Source organism: Trachypithecus francoisi, unplaced genomic scaffold (assembly GCF_009764315.1).
Source record: "Trachypithecus francoisi isolate TF-2019V2 unplaced genomic scaffold, Tfra_2.0 Lachesis_group1, whole genome shotgun sequence".
Taxonomy (NCBI): Eukaryota; Metazoa; Chordata; class Mammalia; order Primates; family Cercopithecidae; genus Trachypithecus; species Trachypithecus francoisi.
Window position 1 is genome coordinate 151170565 of NW_022681454.1, and position 13671 is coordinate 151184235.

The 13671-nt window shown below is 37.5% G+C and overlaps 1 protein-coding gene across 1 annotated transcript in view; it reads right to left on the minus strand.

The window, feature by feature from the left end:
* Nucleotides 1–13671, minus strand: part of DCHS2 (dachsous cadherin-related 2) — a 273224-nt gene that overhangs the window by 61579 nt on the left and 197974 nt on the right. The gene's annotated exons all lie outside the window — the stretch shown is intronic.

Genomic DNA, 13671 nt, shown 5'->3' on the forward strand with positions numbered 1-13671 from the left:
GAACCTTTGTGCACTGTTGCTAGGAATGTAAAATGGTGCAGCCCGCTATGGAACATAGTACAAAAGTTCCTCAAAAAATTAAAAATAGAATTACTTTATGATCCAGCAATTTCACTTCAGGATATGTATCCCCAAGAATTACAAACAGGATCTCAAAGGGATATCCGCACACTCATGCTCCTTGCAGCATTTTTTTAAATAATAAAGGAGAGGTAAAAGCAACCTAAATGTCCCTCAATGAATGAATGGATAACCAAAATGTAGTATATACATTCAATGAAATATTATTTGACCTTTTAAAAGAAGGAAATGAAATCCTGGTATATGCTACAAAATGGATAAAACTTAAGGACATTATGTGAAATAAGCCAGTTACAAAAACAAATCCTGTATGATTCCACTTATATGAAGTATTTAAATAGTCAGACTCTTAGAAACAGAAAGTAGAATGGCATTTGCCAAGGGTGGGTGGAGGGGGCAGAAGAAAATGGCTCAATGGGCACAGTTTGAATTTTACAATGAAAAATGTCTAGAGATCTGTTGTGTAACAATGTGCACACAGTTAACACTGTCATTGACTTAGAAATAATCAAGATGGTAAATTTTATGTTATGTATTTTTTAACACAATAAAAAAAGAAGAAATGCGTTGATTTTTTTCTACCACCTTCCTATCATTAAAAATGGCTGAACCATTACTAAGGTTTTTAAAAAAATCACTCCTGATGTGAGACAAATCATGGAAAATGTATGCTCAAAAGAAATAGTTATCCAAAATTTGTGGATAGGTGAAATCATGGTTATAAATGAAAATGGTATACATTCTTAAGCTTATTTGCTTTTGTGAACACCTAAAGAAATAATAGAGAAGCCAGAAAACTGCTTATTTTTTTTGTAAGTTTTAGCAAAAAAAAAAAAAAGATGTGCAGGAAAACCAAAATAAAGTTAATGCATGCAATAAGAAGTAAACACAATTGATTAAGTCTGAAATAGGTTTTTAATCGGACTACAGATTTTAATGGGCAACTTTCAAAGAAAATTTTATAATTTTTAAAATTATAATTCTTTTTCTTTCAAAGAAAAATGTATAAATTATTGCATTTAATTATTTAAAAATGCACACATGGCAACTTAGAGAAAGGTAGGTGCTAAAATGATCCCTAGATGTTCCAACTACATCTCTAATTTTGTGATTTACATAAGACTGTATTTAAGACATGAGTTTGAGAATTTTCACTGCTGCTTCAGTGTCAGATCAGAGTCAACATCTTGCTTGTGGACCTGGTGCTGCCAATTTTCCCTCACTTCCCAACCATTTCCTGTCTGGGCTGTCATCCCAAAGTTGACACTCAGATTTTAGATTCCCTAAATTTTCAGGAGCCATCCTCATTATCTTTTCCAGCTCCCGAAACTCCAGACTAAGCTAGAATCCAGAGCCTGCGTGTGTTTAGGAAAAAAGTTGCACAATTTTTCTGTGTAATTCTCAACTTTGGTTTTGAGATAACCCAGAACATTTCCAATTATCTCAAAAAACAAGGTAAATGTATCTACCAAAATGTACAGTTACACTTCATTTAAAGAAATGCCTTTTAAGATGCTTTTAGTCACCAAATAATAAAAATTACGCTACCGTATTTCCATAATTCAATGATTGTTGCAGCAGCTCTTCATGAAAACAGCATTTTTATCCTCAAAATAATCTAAAATCAGGCTTCAGACATCCACAAACAATAGATGCCAATTAAAAACAAAAATAAAATCTCTGTTATTTCTACTAAATATTTTATTCTATTTTTGACTTAAATATTAATGAGGAGGTTGCACAAGATGGCAAAACAGAAGTCTCCACAGATTGTCCTCCCAACAGGAAAACAAAATTGAACAATTATCTACACAAAAAAAGGACCTTCATAAGAACCAAGTCAGGTGACCAATCACAGTACCTGGTTTTTACTTCATATCACCAAAAGAGGCACCGAGGAGTGTAGGGACAGTCTTGAATACACCCCCACCTTCCCCATCTCCTGGCAGTGGCCATGTGCTGAAGAGAGAGAATCTGCACACTTGGGAAAGGGTGAGCATGGTGATTGTGGGACTCTGCATTGTAACTCAGTGCTGTTGTGTCACAGCAGAAAGCAACACTGGACAGAACTCAGCCAGCTCCCATGGAGGGAACATTTAGTCCAACCTTGGTGATAGGGGAATCTCCTATCTCAGCAGTTGGAACCTGAATTTCAGCAAGCCTTGCCACTGCAGGCTAAAGAGTTCTGGAGTCCTAAATAAACTTGAAAGATTGTCTAGGCCATAAAGACCACAATTCCTGGATAAGGAACTGTGCAGGGCTTGAAGCCAGTGGACTTGGGGGAGCACATGACCTACTGAGACACCAATTGGGGTGGCTAAGGGAGTACTTCCACCACCCCTCTCCCAACCCCAGGCAGTGCAGCTTATAACTCAAGGACAGACTCTTTTCTTCCACTTGAGCAGAGGAGAAAGAAGAGTAAAGAAGACTTTGCCTTGCAACTTGGATACCAGCTCAGCCACAGTATGATAGGGCATTAGGCAGAGTGCTGAGGCCCCCATCCCAAGCCCTAGCTCCCAGACATTTCTAGACATACCCTGGGCCAGAAAGAAACCTGCTGTCTTGAAGGCAAATACCCAGTCCTGACAAGATTCGCCACCTGCTAATGAAAGAGCCCTTGGGCTCTGAAGTACTCCTTGGTAGCCAGGAGTACTCACCATGAAACTTGGGTGAGACTCAGAGATATACTGGCTTCATGTGTGACCCAGCATATTCCCAGATGTGGTGGCTATGGGGAGAGACCCCTTCTGCTACAGAAAAAGAGAGGGAAGGGGAAAGAGGACTTTATCTTACAGTTTAGGTGCCAGCTCAGTCACAGTGGGACTCAGAACCAAGTGGGCTCTTAAGATCATTGATTCCAGGCCTTGGCTCGTGGACAGCATTTTTTGAACTGCCCCAAGGCAGAGGGGAGCCTACTGCCCTGAAGGGAGAGTTCCAGGCCTGGCAATATTCATCACAAGCTGACTACAGATTCCTTTGGCCTTGAGTGAACATTAGTAGTAGCCAGACAGTATTCATCATGGGCCTGGAGTGGTGGTGACCATATGAGAGACACTCTTCTGCTTGTGGAAAGGGGAGGGAAGAATAGGAAGGACTTTTGTCTTGTGGCTTGGGTGCCAGCTCAGCTGCAGTAGAATAGAGCACCAGGTAGGTGTGTCAGGAATCCTGACTTTCTGACGACATCTCTGTACACACCCAGACTTGAGGAGAACTCACTGCCCTGAAGGAAAGGACACAAGCTTAGCTGGTTTCAACACCCACTATAGAGCCCTGGGGCCTTGAGCGAACACAGCTGGTAGCAAGGCAGTGGTTACTATAGGCCTTCGATGGGACCCAGCACTGTGCTGGCTTCAGGTATGACCCAGTGCAGTCCCAGTGGTGGTGGTCACAGGGGTTCCTGTGTCACTCCTTCTACAGCTTCAGGCAGCTCAGCATAGAGCAAAAGAATTTGTTTGGGAGGAAGTAGGGAAGAGAACAAGAGTCTCTGCCTGGTAATTAAGATAATTCTTCTGGGCTGTATCCAGGACTACTAAGGTGTTGCCTCTGCATTAGGAACCCCCTAATGCATATATGACTGCAGTGACCAAAAACTTAGATCACAACACCAAAGTCACTTTGAATACCTGGAAAGCCTTCCCAAGTAGAAGAGGTACAAACAACCTAGATGACAAAGACTACAATAAATATCTACTCTTCAATGTCCAGACACTGATGAACATCCACAAGCATCACTACCATCCAGGAAAACATGACCTCACCAAATGAACTAAATAAGGCACCAGGGACAAACCCTGGAGAAACTGAGATAAGTGACCTTTCAGACAGAGAATTCAAAATAGCTGTTTTGTGAAAACTCAAAGAATTTCAAGATAACACATAGAGGGAGTTCTGAATCCCATCGGATAAATTTAACTAAGAGATTGAAATAATTGAAAAAATTCAAGCAGAAATTCTGGAGTTGAAAAATGCAATTGACATGCTTAAGAATGCATTGTAGTCTCTAAGCAACAGAATAGAGCAAGCAGAAGAAAGAATTAGTGAGCCTGAAGGCAGGCTATTTGAAAATAAACAGAGGAGACAAAAGAAAAAATGATAAAAAAAGAATAAAGCACAACTACAAGATCTAGAAAATAGCCTCAAAAGGGCAAATCTAAGAGTTATTGGCCTTAGAGGGAAAGTAGAGAAAGAGGTAAGAGTAGAAAGTTTATTCAAAGGGATGATAACAGAGAAATCCTCAAACCTAGAGAAAGATACCAATCTATAAGTACAAGAAGGTTATAGAACACCAAGCAGTTTTAACCCAAAGAAGACTACCTCAAGGCATTTAATAAACTCCCAAAGGTCAAGGATAAAGAAAGGATCCTAAAAGTAGCCCAAGAAAAGAAACAACATGCAATGGAGTTCCAATACATCTGGACGTAGATTTTTCAGTGGAAACCTTACAGGAAAAGAGGCAGTAGCATGACATATTTAAAGTTCTGGAAGAAATAAGCTTTTTATCCTAGAATACTATACTCAGTGAAAATATCATTCAAATATGAAGGAGAAATAAATACTTTCCCAGACAAACAAAAGCTGAGGGATTTCATCAACACCAGACCTGTCCTAGAAGAAACCCTACATGGAGTATTTCAATCAGAAAGAAAAGGACATTAATGAGCAATAAGAAATCATCTGAAGGTACAAAACCCACTGGTAATAGTACATAGAAAAACACAGAATATTATAACACTATAACTGTGGTGTGTAAACTATTATTGTTCTAAGTAGAAAGACTACACAATGAACCAACCAAAAATAATAACTACAACAACTTTTAAAGACACAGTCAAGACATGGTACAATAAGATATAAATAGAAACAACAAAAAGTTGAAAAGCGAGAGAACAAAGTTAAGGTATAGTCTTTTTAAAAATTTTTTGATAAGGAGTCTTGCTCTGTCACTCAGCTTAGAGTGCAGTGGTATGATCTCAGCTCACTGCAACCTCCGCCTCCCAGGTTCAAGTGATTCTTGTACCTCTGCTTTCCGAGTAGCTGAGATTATAGGTGTGTGCACCATGCCTGGCTAATTTTTGTATTTCTTTAAGTAGAGATGGGGTTTCATCATGTTGGCCAGGCTGGTCATGAATTTCTGACAAGTGATCCACCTGCCTCAGCCTCCTGACATCCTGGGATTACAGGTGTGAGCCACAGCACTCTGCCTAAAGTGTAGTCTTTTTTAGTTTTCTCTTTATTTGGTTGATTGTTTGTTTATGCATTTGGTGCCAAGTTATCATCAGTTTAAAATAATAGGTTACGAGATATTATTTGCAAGCCTCATGGTAATCTCAAATCAATAAATATACAATGAATACAAAAAAGCAAGAAATTAAAACACAACCAAAGAAAACCACTTTCACTAAAAGGAAATCAGGAAATAAGAAAAAGGGAAGGGAAGACCCTAAGACAATCAGAAAACAAATAACAAAATAACAGTATGCTCCTGAATGACCAGTGATTCAATGGAAAAATTTAAAAGAAAATTTAAAAATGTAATGAAACAAATGATAACAGAAAGATAAAATACCAAATCCTGTGGGATACAGCAAAAGCAGTACAAAGAGGAACGTTTATAGCTGTAAGTGCCTACATCAAAAAAGTAGAAAAATGTCAAATAAACAATCTAACAATGCATCTTAAAAAATTAAAATAGCAAGAGCAAAACAAACTCAAAATCGGTAGAATAAAAGAAATAACAAAGATCAGAGCAGAAATAAATGAAACTTAAACGAAGAAAACAATACAAAAGATCAATGAAACCAAAAGTTGGTTTTTTGAAAAGATAAAATCAACAAACCTTTAGCCAGACTCAGAAAAAAAGGGAGAAGACCTAAATAAATAAAATCAAAGGTGAAAAAGAAGGCATTTTGACAGATATTACAGAAATTTAAAGGATCATTAGTGGCTAGTATGAACAGTTATACATCAATAAATTAGAAAACATAGAATACATGGATAAATTCATAGACACATATAACCTACCAAGATTGAACTATGAAGAAATCCAAACCTGAACAGACCAATAACATGTAATGAGATAAAAGCTGTAATAAAAAGTCTCCCAGCAAAGAAAATCCCAGGACCTGATGACTTTACTGCTGTATTTTACCAAACATTTACAGAAGAACTAACACCTATCCCACTCAAACCATTTCAAAAAATAGAGCAAGAGGGAATACTACCAAACTCATTCTACCAGGTCATTGTTATCTTCATACCAAAATCAGACTAAGAGACATCAAAAAAAGAGAAAAGTAACGGCCATATCTCTGATGAAGACTGATGCAAAAATCCTCAACAAAATACGAGCAAACCAATTCAACAACAAATTAGAAAGATCATTCATCATGACCAAGTGGGATTCATTCCAGGGATGCAAGGATGGTTCAACTTACATAAACCAATCAATGTGATACATCATGTCAACAAAATAAGGGACCATATGATTATTTCAAGTCATGCTGAAAAAGCATTTGATGAAATTCAACATCCCTTCATGATAAATACCTTCAACAAACTGGGTATAGAAGAAACATACCTCAGCAAAACAGAGAAACCAGAAAAGAGAAAGAAATAAAGGACATCCAAATTGGAAATGAAGAAGTCAAATTATTCTTGTTTGCAGATGATCTGATCTTATATTTGGAAAACCTAAAGACTCCTCCAAAAAACTATTAGAACTGATAAACAAATTCAGTAAAGTTGCAGGATACAAAATCAACATACAAAAATTCATGGCATATTGCCATGCCAGCAGCAAACAATCTGAAAAAGAAACAAGAAAGTAATCTCACTTACAATAGCTACAAATAAAATAAAATAAAATAAAATAAAATAAAATACCTAGGAATTAACTTAACCAAATAAGTGAAAGACTTCTGCAGCAAAAACTATAAAACACTGATGAAAGGAATTGAGGAGGCTTCACAAAAAAGAAAAAGATATTCCATGTTCATGGATTGGAAGAATCAATATTCTTAAAATGTCCATACTACCGAAAGCAACCTACAGATTCAATGCAATCTCTACCAAAATACCAATGACATTCTTCACAGAAATAGAGAGAAAAAATCTAAAATCTATATGAAATTACAAAAGACCCATAATAGTCAAAGCTATCCTGAGCAAAAACAACAAAATGAAGGGAATCACATTACCTGGCTTCAAATTATACTACAGAACTATAGTAACAAAACAGCGTGGTTCTGGCATAAAAACAAACACACAAACCAATGAAACAGAATAGAGAATCCAGAAACAAATCCAGAAATCTACAGTAAACTCATTTTTCACAAAGGTGCCAAGAACATACACTGGGGAAAGAACAGTCTCTTCAATAAATGGTGCTGGGATAACTGGATATCCATGTGCAAAACAATAAAACTAGACCCCTATGTCTCACCACATACAAAAATTAAATCAAAATGGATTAAAGATTTAAACTTAAGACCTCAAACTATAAAACTACTAAAAGAAAACACTGGGGAAACTCTCTAGGAAATTGGAATAGGAGTAGATGTCTTTAGTGCCCCACAAACACAGGCAACCAAAGCAAAAAAAGAAAAATGAGATCGTATCAAGTTAAAAATCTTCCGCACAGCAAAGGAAACAATCAGAAAAGTGAAGAGACAACCCACAGGAAGGGAGAAAATACTTGCAAACTATCTATCTGACAAGGGATTAATAACCAGAATGTATAAGAAGCTCAAACAACTCTTTGGAAGAAAATCTAATCATCCAATTAAAAAATGGGCAAAACACCCAAATAGACATCTCTCAAAAGAAGACAAACAAATGGCAAACAGTTAAAAGAAAAGGTGCTCAACACCATTGATTATCACAGAAATGCAAATCAGAAAACTACAGCAAAATATCATCTCACCTCATTTAAAATGGTTTATATCCAAAAGACAGGAAAAAACAAACGCTAGTGAGGATGTTGAGAAAGGGGAATCCTTATATGCTGTTGGTGGGAATGTAAGTTAGATCAACCACTACAAATAAGTAACAGTGTGGAGGTTCCTCAAAAAACTAAAATTAGAGCTATCATGTGATCCAGCAATCACACTGTTACGTATATACTCAAAAGAGAAAAATCAGTATTATTGAAGAGATATCTGCACTCCCATGTTTATTGCAGCACTGTTCACAACAGCCAAGATCTGGAAGCAACCTAAGTGTCCATCAACAGGTGAATGGATAAAGAAAATGTGATACACATACACAATAGAGTAACATTCAGCCATAAAAATGAATGAGACCCAGTCATTTGCAACAACATGGATGGAACTGGAGGTCATTATGTTAAGTGAAATAAGCCAGGCACTGACAGAAAAACTTCACATTTTCTCACCTATTTGTGGGGGCTAAAAATTACAATAATTGAACTAATGGAAATAGAAGAAGGATGGTTACCAGAAGCTGGGAAGGGTAATGGGAGGTTAGAGGGGAAATGGGATTGGTTTATGGGTATAAAAATATAGTTAGATAGAATGAATAAGGTCTAGTATTTGATAGCACAATAGGGTTCCTACCACCAACAATAATTTATTTTACATGTAAAATTAGCTAAGAGTATAACTGGATTGTTTGCAACACAAAGAAAGTATACATGCTTGAGGAGATGGATACTCCATTTAGCCTGATGTGATTATCACACATTGCATGTCTGTATCAAAATATCTCATCTACCCTATAAATATATATACCTACTACATACCTGCAGAAATTAAACATTAAAATTTTTTAAAATGTAAAAAAACAAATTTTCTACAATAAAAAAATGAAAGTTTCTTATAAATTTTCCAGTGCTATAAATCACAAATACTGAAACCTCCTCCTACTTTCAGAAACAGAACAAAACAACCCTCTGATTCCTCAGGGTTCTTCAAGCTATTGCCACTTTCCTTTCTTTCCCTTCATAGGAAAATCTTGTGAAATATAAACTGATGTCTCTGTCTGATTTCAGTGACTGATTTCACTTTTTCTCTCTGCACTTCACTATATTCTGGCTTTTAAAATAAATCTCTATTGAATCTCCCAAAATCTCAATTCCCTCCCAAGTTGTTCCATTTAGCTATGAGGAATTCCTATAAGAAGCCACAGCTGACTCCAGAATTCACATTGGAAAACCTGGGCTGCTGGTATCTATTCTTGGCCCAAATCCTGAACAACTTCAACAGAGCAAATTTACTCCTCAGAACTTCCTCTCTAGACTCTCCAAGCACCTTATTTTGCTTTTAGTGCCATTCCTTTATTGCCTTATTCTCTATATTTAATACATGGACTTGTTATTTCAGACATGCCTTCCTTTCTCCTATGTTCATACCTCCCGATACCAAGATGGTAACCCCAAAACATCTCAGGTAATGCTCTTCCCAACTCAACCAAGCCCAGGACTCACTGAGCTGTAGTCCCACTACCAGCAGGTGGCAGCCCACTACCTCACTTACTTCTGCTTTGGGGACAGGCCCCCAAATGAACCAGTAGCCATTTTTCAGTCTCTATCTTACCTAGCCCCTGCTCTATATTAAATATGGTTGAATGCCCCATTTCTTAAATGTGCCACTTTCTTGTTTCTCTAACACCATCCTCCTGGATATTGTCACTACCACCCTAGCCCTCCATCTCAATCTCCTTTTTAGATACATTATTTTATCAACTCCTTAAAATATTGACATTGCGTTAGATTTTTTTCTCAAGCCTCCCTCTATCTTCACCTTTGGATGCACATTGGAATCACATGGGAGCTTCTACAAATAAACAATGTGTGGTCTACCTTCAACGATTACCATTTAACTGGATGCAGGAAAGGGGTGGATGACTAGGTATTAGAATTTTTTCTTTTTTTTCTTTTTTCTGAGATGGAGTTTCACTCTTGTTGACCAGGCTGGAGTGCAATGGCGCAATCTTGGCTCACTGCAACCTCCACCTCCCGGGTTCATGCGATTCTCCTGCCTCGGCTTCCTGAGTAGCTGGGATTACAGGCACGTGTCACCATGCCTGGCTAATTATTTGTATTTTTAGTAGAGATTTGGTCAGGCTGGTCTCAAACTTCTGAGCTCAGGTGATCCACCCACCCCCACCTCCCAAAGTGCTGGGATTACAGGCGTGAGCCACTGCACCCGGCTGGTATTAGTAATTTTTTAAAGCTGGTATCTCTATGTGTAGTCCTGGTTGAGAACCTCCGGTATAAATAACCCCCAGGCCTCACTGAGGTTGCCTTGGAAACACTCGAGAAGCACATTCCCTCTTGTCATCCCTCACTGCTGTGGCTTTCTTCAGGCCTGGGTCATTAGCACGTAAATCACCACAGTATCCTCCTAACTCATCTCTCTCCTCCAGGCTACCCTCCACACAGCTTCCAAAGTGAGATTTCTACAATGTCAAGGTTGATAATGGTAATTGAAAGGCCATCAATGTCTCTCTCTCCCAAGTTATCGCTGGAAACCACATGAGCCTCTGTGCACACTGCTCTCTAGCTATTCCAGATGAAACGGTTGGTCCCAAGGTCAACTCACCACACCCTCTGGAGGCCCCAAGCTTTGTGCACGATATTTCCACTGCCTGACACAACTATCTTCCCCATCCTTCCCTCTCACCCCATGAGTTTTTTCTTTTTTTTTTTTTTCATTTGTGCATATATATGCCTTTTGTTATCTTAGAAGTAATGATTAAATGGTAAAATGATATCAATAAACATTTGGGGAATACCCACTAGAAGCAAACATCCTCTGGCTCTGCTATCCACAGGGTCTGGCTGCACTTTCTTCTTCATATCTTAGACTTACAACTGCTGGTAATGGTGATGGCAAAATGCTTTAGAGATTACAAGTGCTCATTTGATCATCAAAACCACCTTTTAAAAGACTAAATGAATAGATGTTCAAGGCCCCTTAAAATTGAATATTGTATATAACATACCAAGTATATAGTCAATGTTTAATAGGAAGCATTTTGGGGAAGGAGAAAAACCATGAGGGGCATCCTCAGGAATACTGAAGAGTGTCCTTCAAGAGTTAAAGACGTACGAAGCAGAGTTACAGTTTTAAACAGTAAAGCTGACATGCACACAAAATTAGTTGATTTTGTTGATGCTTGATCTAATATTTTTTATGAGCCCCACTCCCTATTTTGTTTATCAAAGGCAGACTATCCTCTTTTTGTACTCCCACTATGGCAATCCTAATGCTATCCACAGCAAATGGATGTGTTATGCAGAGTAGGTGGAAGGTCTTATCCACAGATAGGTAACAGAAAAAAGTATTAATATGGTTCCAAAATATTAACCCTTTTATGTTTATAAATAAAGCAGAACCATTTAGAGCAGAGTTATGCAAAATCCTCATAAAAAATCGTAAGTGGCTTCCAGGGCTGAAGCCTTGACAGAGGTGTTAAGATACCAACAAGGAATGTGTAAATCAAAAGGAAACTGGTGAGTAATGGGAGTCCAGTCAATGAAGGCATCATAAAATCCGACTTGGCAGTGCTATGTAAACTCTGCCTGAGGAAAGAGTAATGTAGGCTGATGATACTCAACACTTGAATAACATCCTGCTCCTAATTATTGAGGATTAGCAAGTAACTTTCTGATCACAACTTGGCTTCTTGAGTCTTTCATTCCTAGAAAGGGAAAACTGGTCATTCCGATATGATTATTGTAATCTACATAACAATTACAGCTCACCAAATAAATAACAAAACTGGCATGGTGTATATATGAATCTCTTTCATATTAATGAATAAGTTCCCACTCCTGGGGAAAGGAACTCCTTGGTGAGTTAATCAAATAAGGTCTGGTGTCTGTATGGCTGAGGGCCAGATGTGGGACTTGGGTGAATTTGCAAAGATAAAAACTGCTTTGTGAAGTATGTACCTTTTTCTGAGAATAAGACGTTTCTCTTTCTCCTCCAGAGCCATCTTGGAGTCATAAGTAAAGTGATTAAATTCCATATCATTGTATATGGGTAGTTAGATAATGCTCAATACAATGAATTTATACAAAAATATGAGACTGTCCCTAAATAACAAAATAGGAATGACAGATAACACTTGCTTCCCTCTTTCATTATCATAGGAATTCATATGTGGAAACATTCATACGCTCCAAAGCTGAGAATAACACTGTGTTTATGGAGAAATTCATCATAATTCATTCTTGGAAAGTATCATTCTTATCTGGTTTGAAGACAAAGTAAGACATACTGTAGGCCCCTAACAACCACAAGTAGTTCATTGTTGTAATGTAATTGTTATGTAACAACTGTTTGCTCTGGTGAGAATTTATACCCAGCTAACTTTAGATATCGGACAGGAAGATGACAAAAATAACAACCAAAGAAAGCAATGACTAGTATCCTCTTAAAACTTGATTTAATCTTTACAGTATCCCTGTGAGAAAGTCATCAAAGAGAATATGCCCAGTAGAGCCATGACAGAGGTGGACCCACTCAGCTACACTAACTGGTGTCACGAGTTTCATACTCTAATACACATGTGCCCAGCCTTACCAAGAGTGGAGCCTGAATTCAACAGATCAACTGCCAAAGAGCTGGAAAAAGGGTTTTTCATCCAAAACATCAAGATCTAATTTATGTATTGTACAATACTGAATACATTTTAGTAGTGAGAGTGTACCCATGCGTCATCAGGTTTTAATTTTATTTCATTTTCAAGGTCCGAGTATTCACTTTTAAGTGGGGTATCAATATCATTCATAATTTCAATTTCTCCCCTCCTGGCAATTCAATGAAATGCATAAAGTTGTGAATAGTCCACATCATGGACTATGGTTGCTGACTCATTTTTATCATGACAGCGAAAACACTGGAAATGAAACCAGAGAAATAAAAGCTGGTTTCTAGGAGATTCATTTAAATGGTTTAGTGGAGTGAAACATCATGGGCAACCAAGTGGTTTATCCTTAACTTTTAAGAGATTCAGAACAGTTACATTCTCTCTCTCTAATCTGGCTTGGAAATTCAGGGGAAAGGGGTAGTCAGGAGGGGGGCATTCACAGTAAAGAGTAGGGAGTCACTTGGATGTTAACTTTTCTTGTCACACTGCTGTGGGGCCAGCCTGTGTCTTACCAGAAATTCTGAGAGTGCCTCTTCCTATGATTAAGTGAACATTTCATGACTGACTCTTAAAGAAATTTTACCAACCAAAAGGCTGATTTTAAAATAGAAACTCTACATTATTTTAAACAATTGAGGTCCTAAGTTTAATATTGTTAATAGATGAATGCAACATTAATCAAAAGCTGAACCTGTGGGCTTTCCAACAAAGAAATGTTAAACAAATAACAATACATTGGAGTTATTTGTTTTAACTTTTAATTTTTTGTTTTCTTAAAAGAATAAGAAAATGTTAAAAGTAGTTTGGAGTGATGAAAATTTATAATACCAAAAATAATTCACTCAGGATGCCAAGTGGTGCCTACCCATAGATCAAATGTGTGAGTGGCCCACAGAAAACTTAAGCTTCTGATAGGCATGTATTTTTCAGTTGAAAATAAAGGTTAACATTGCAGGCGTATTTGGGGAGAAAATA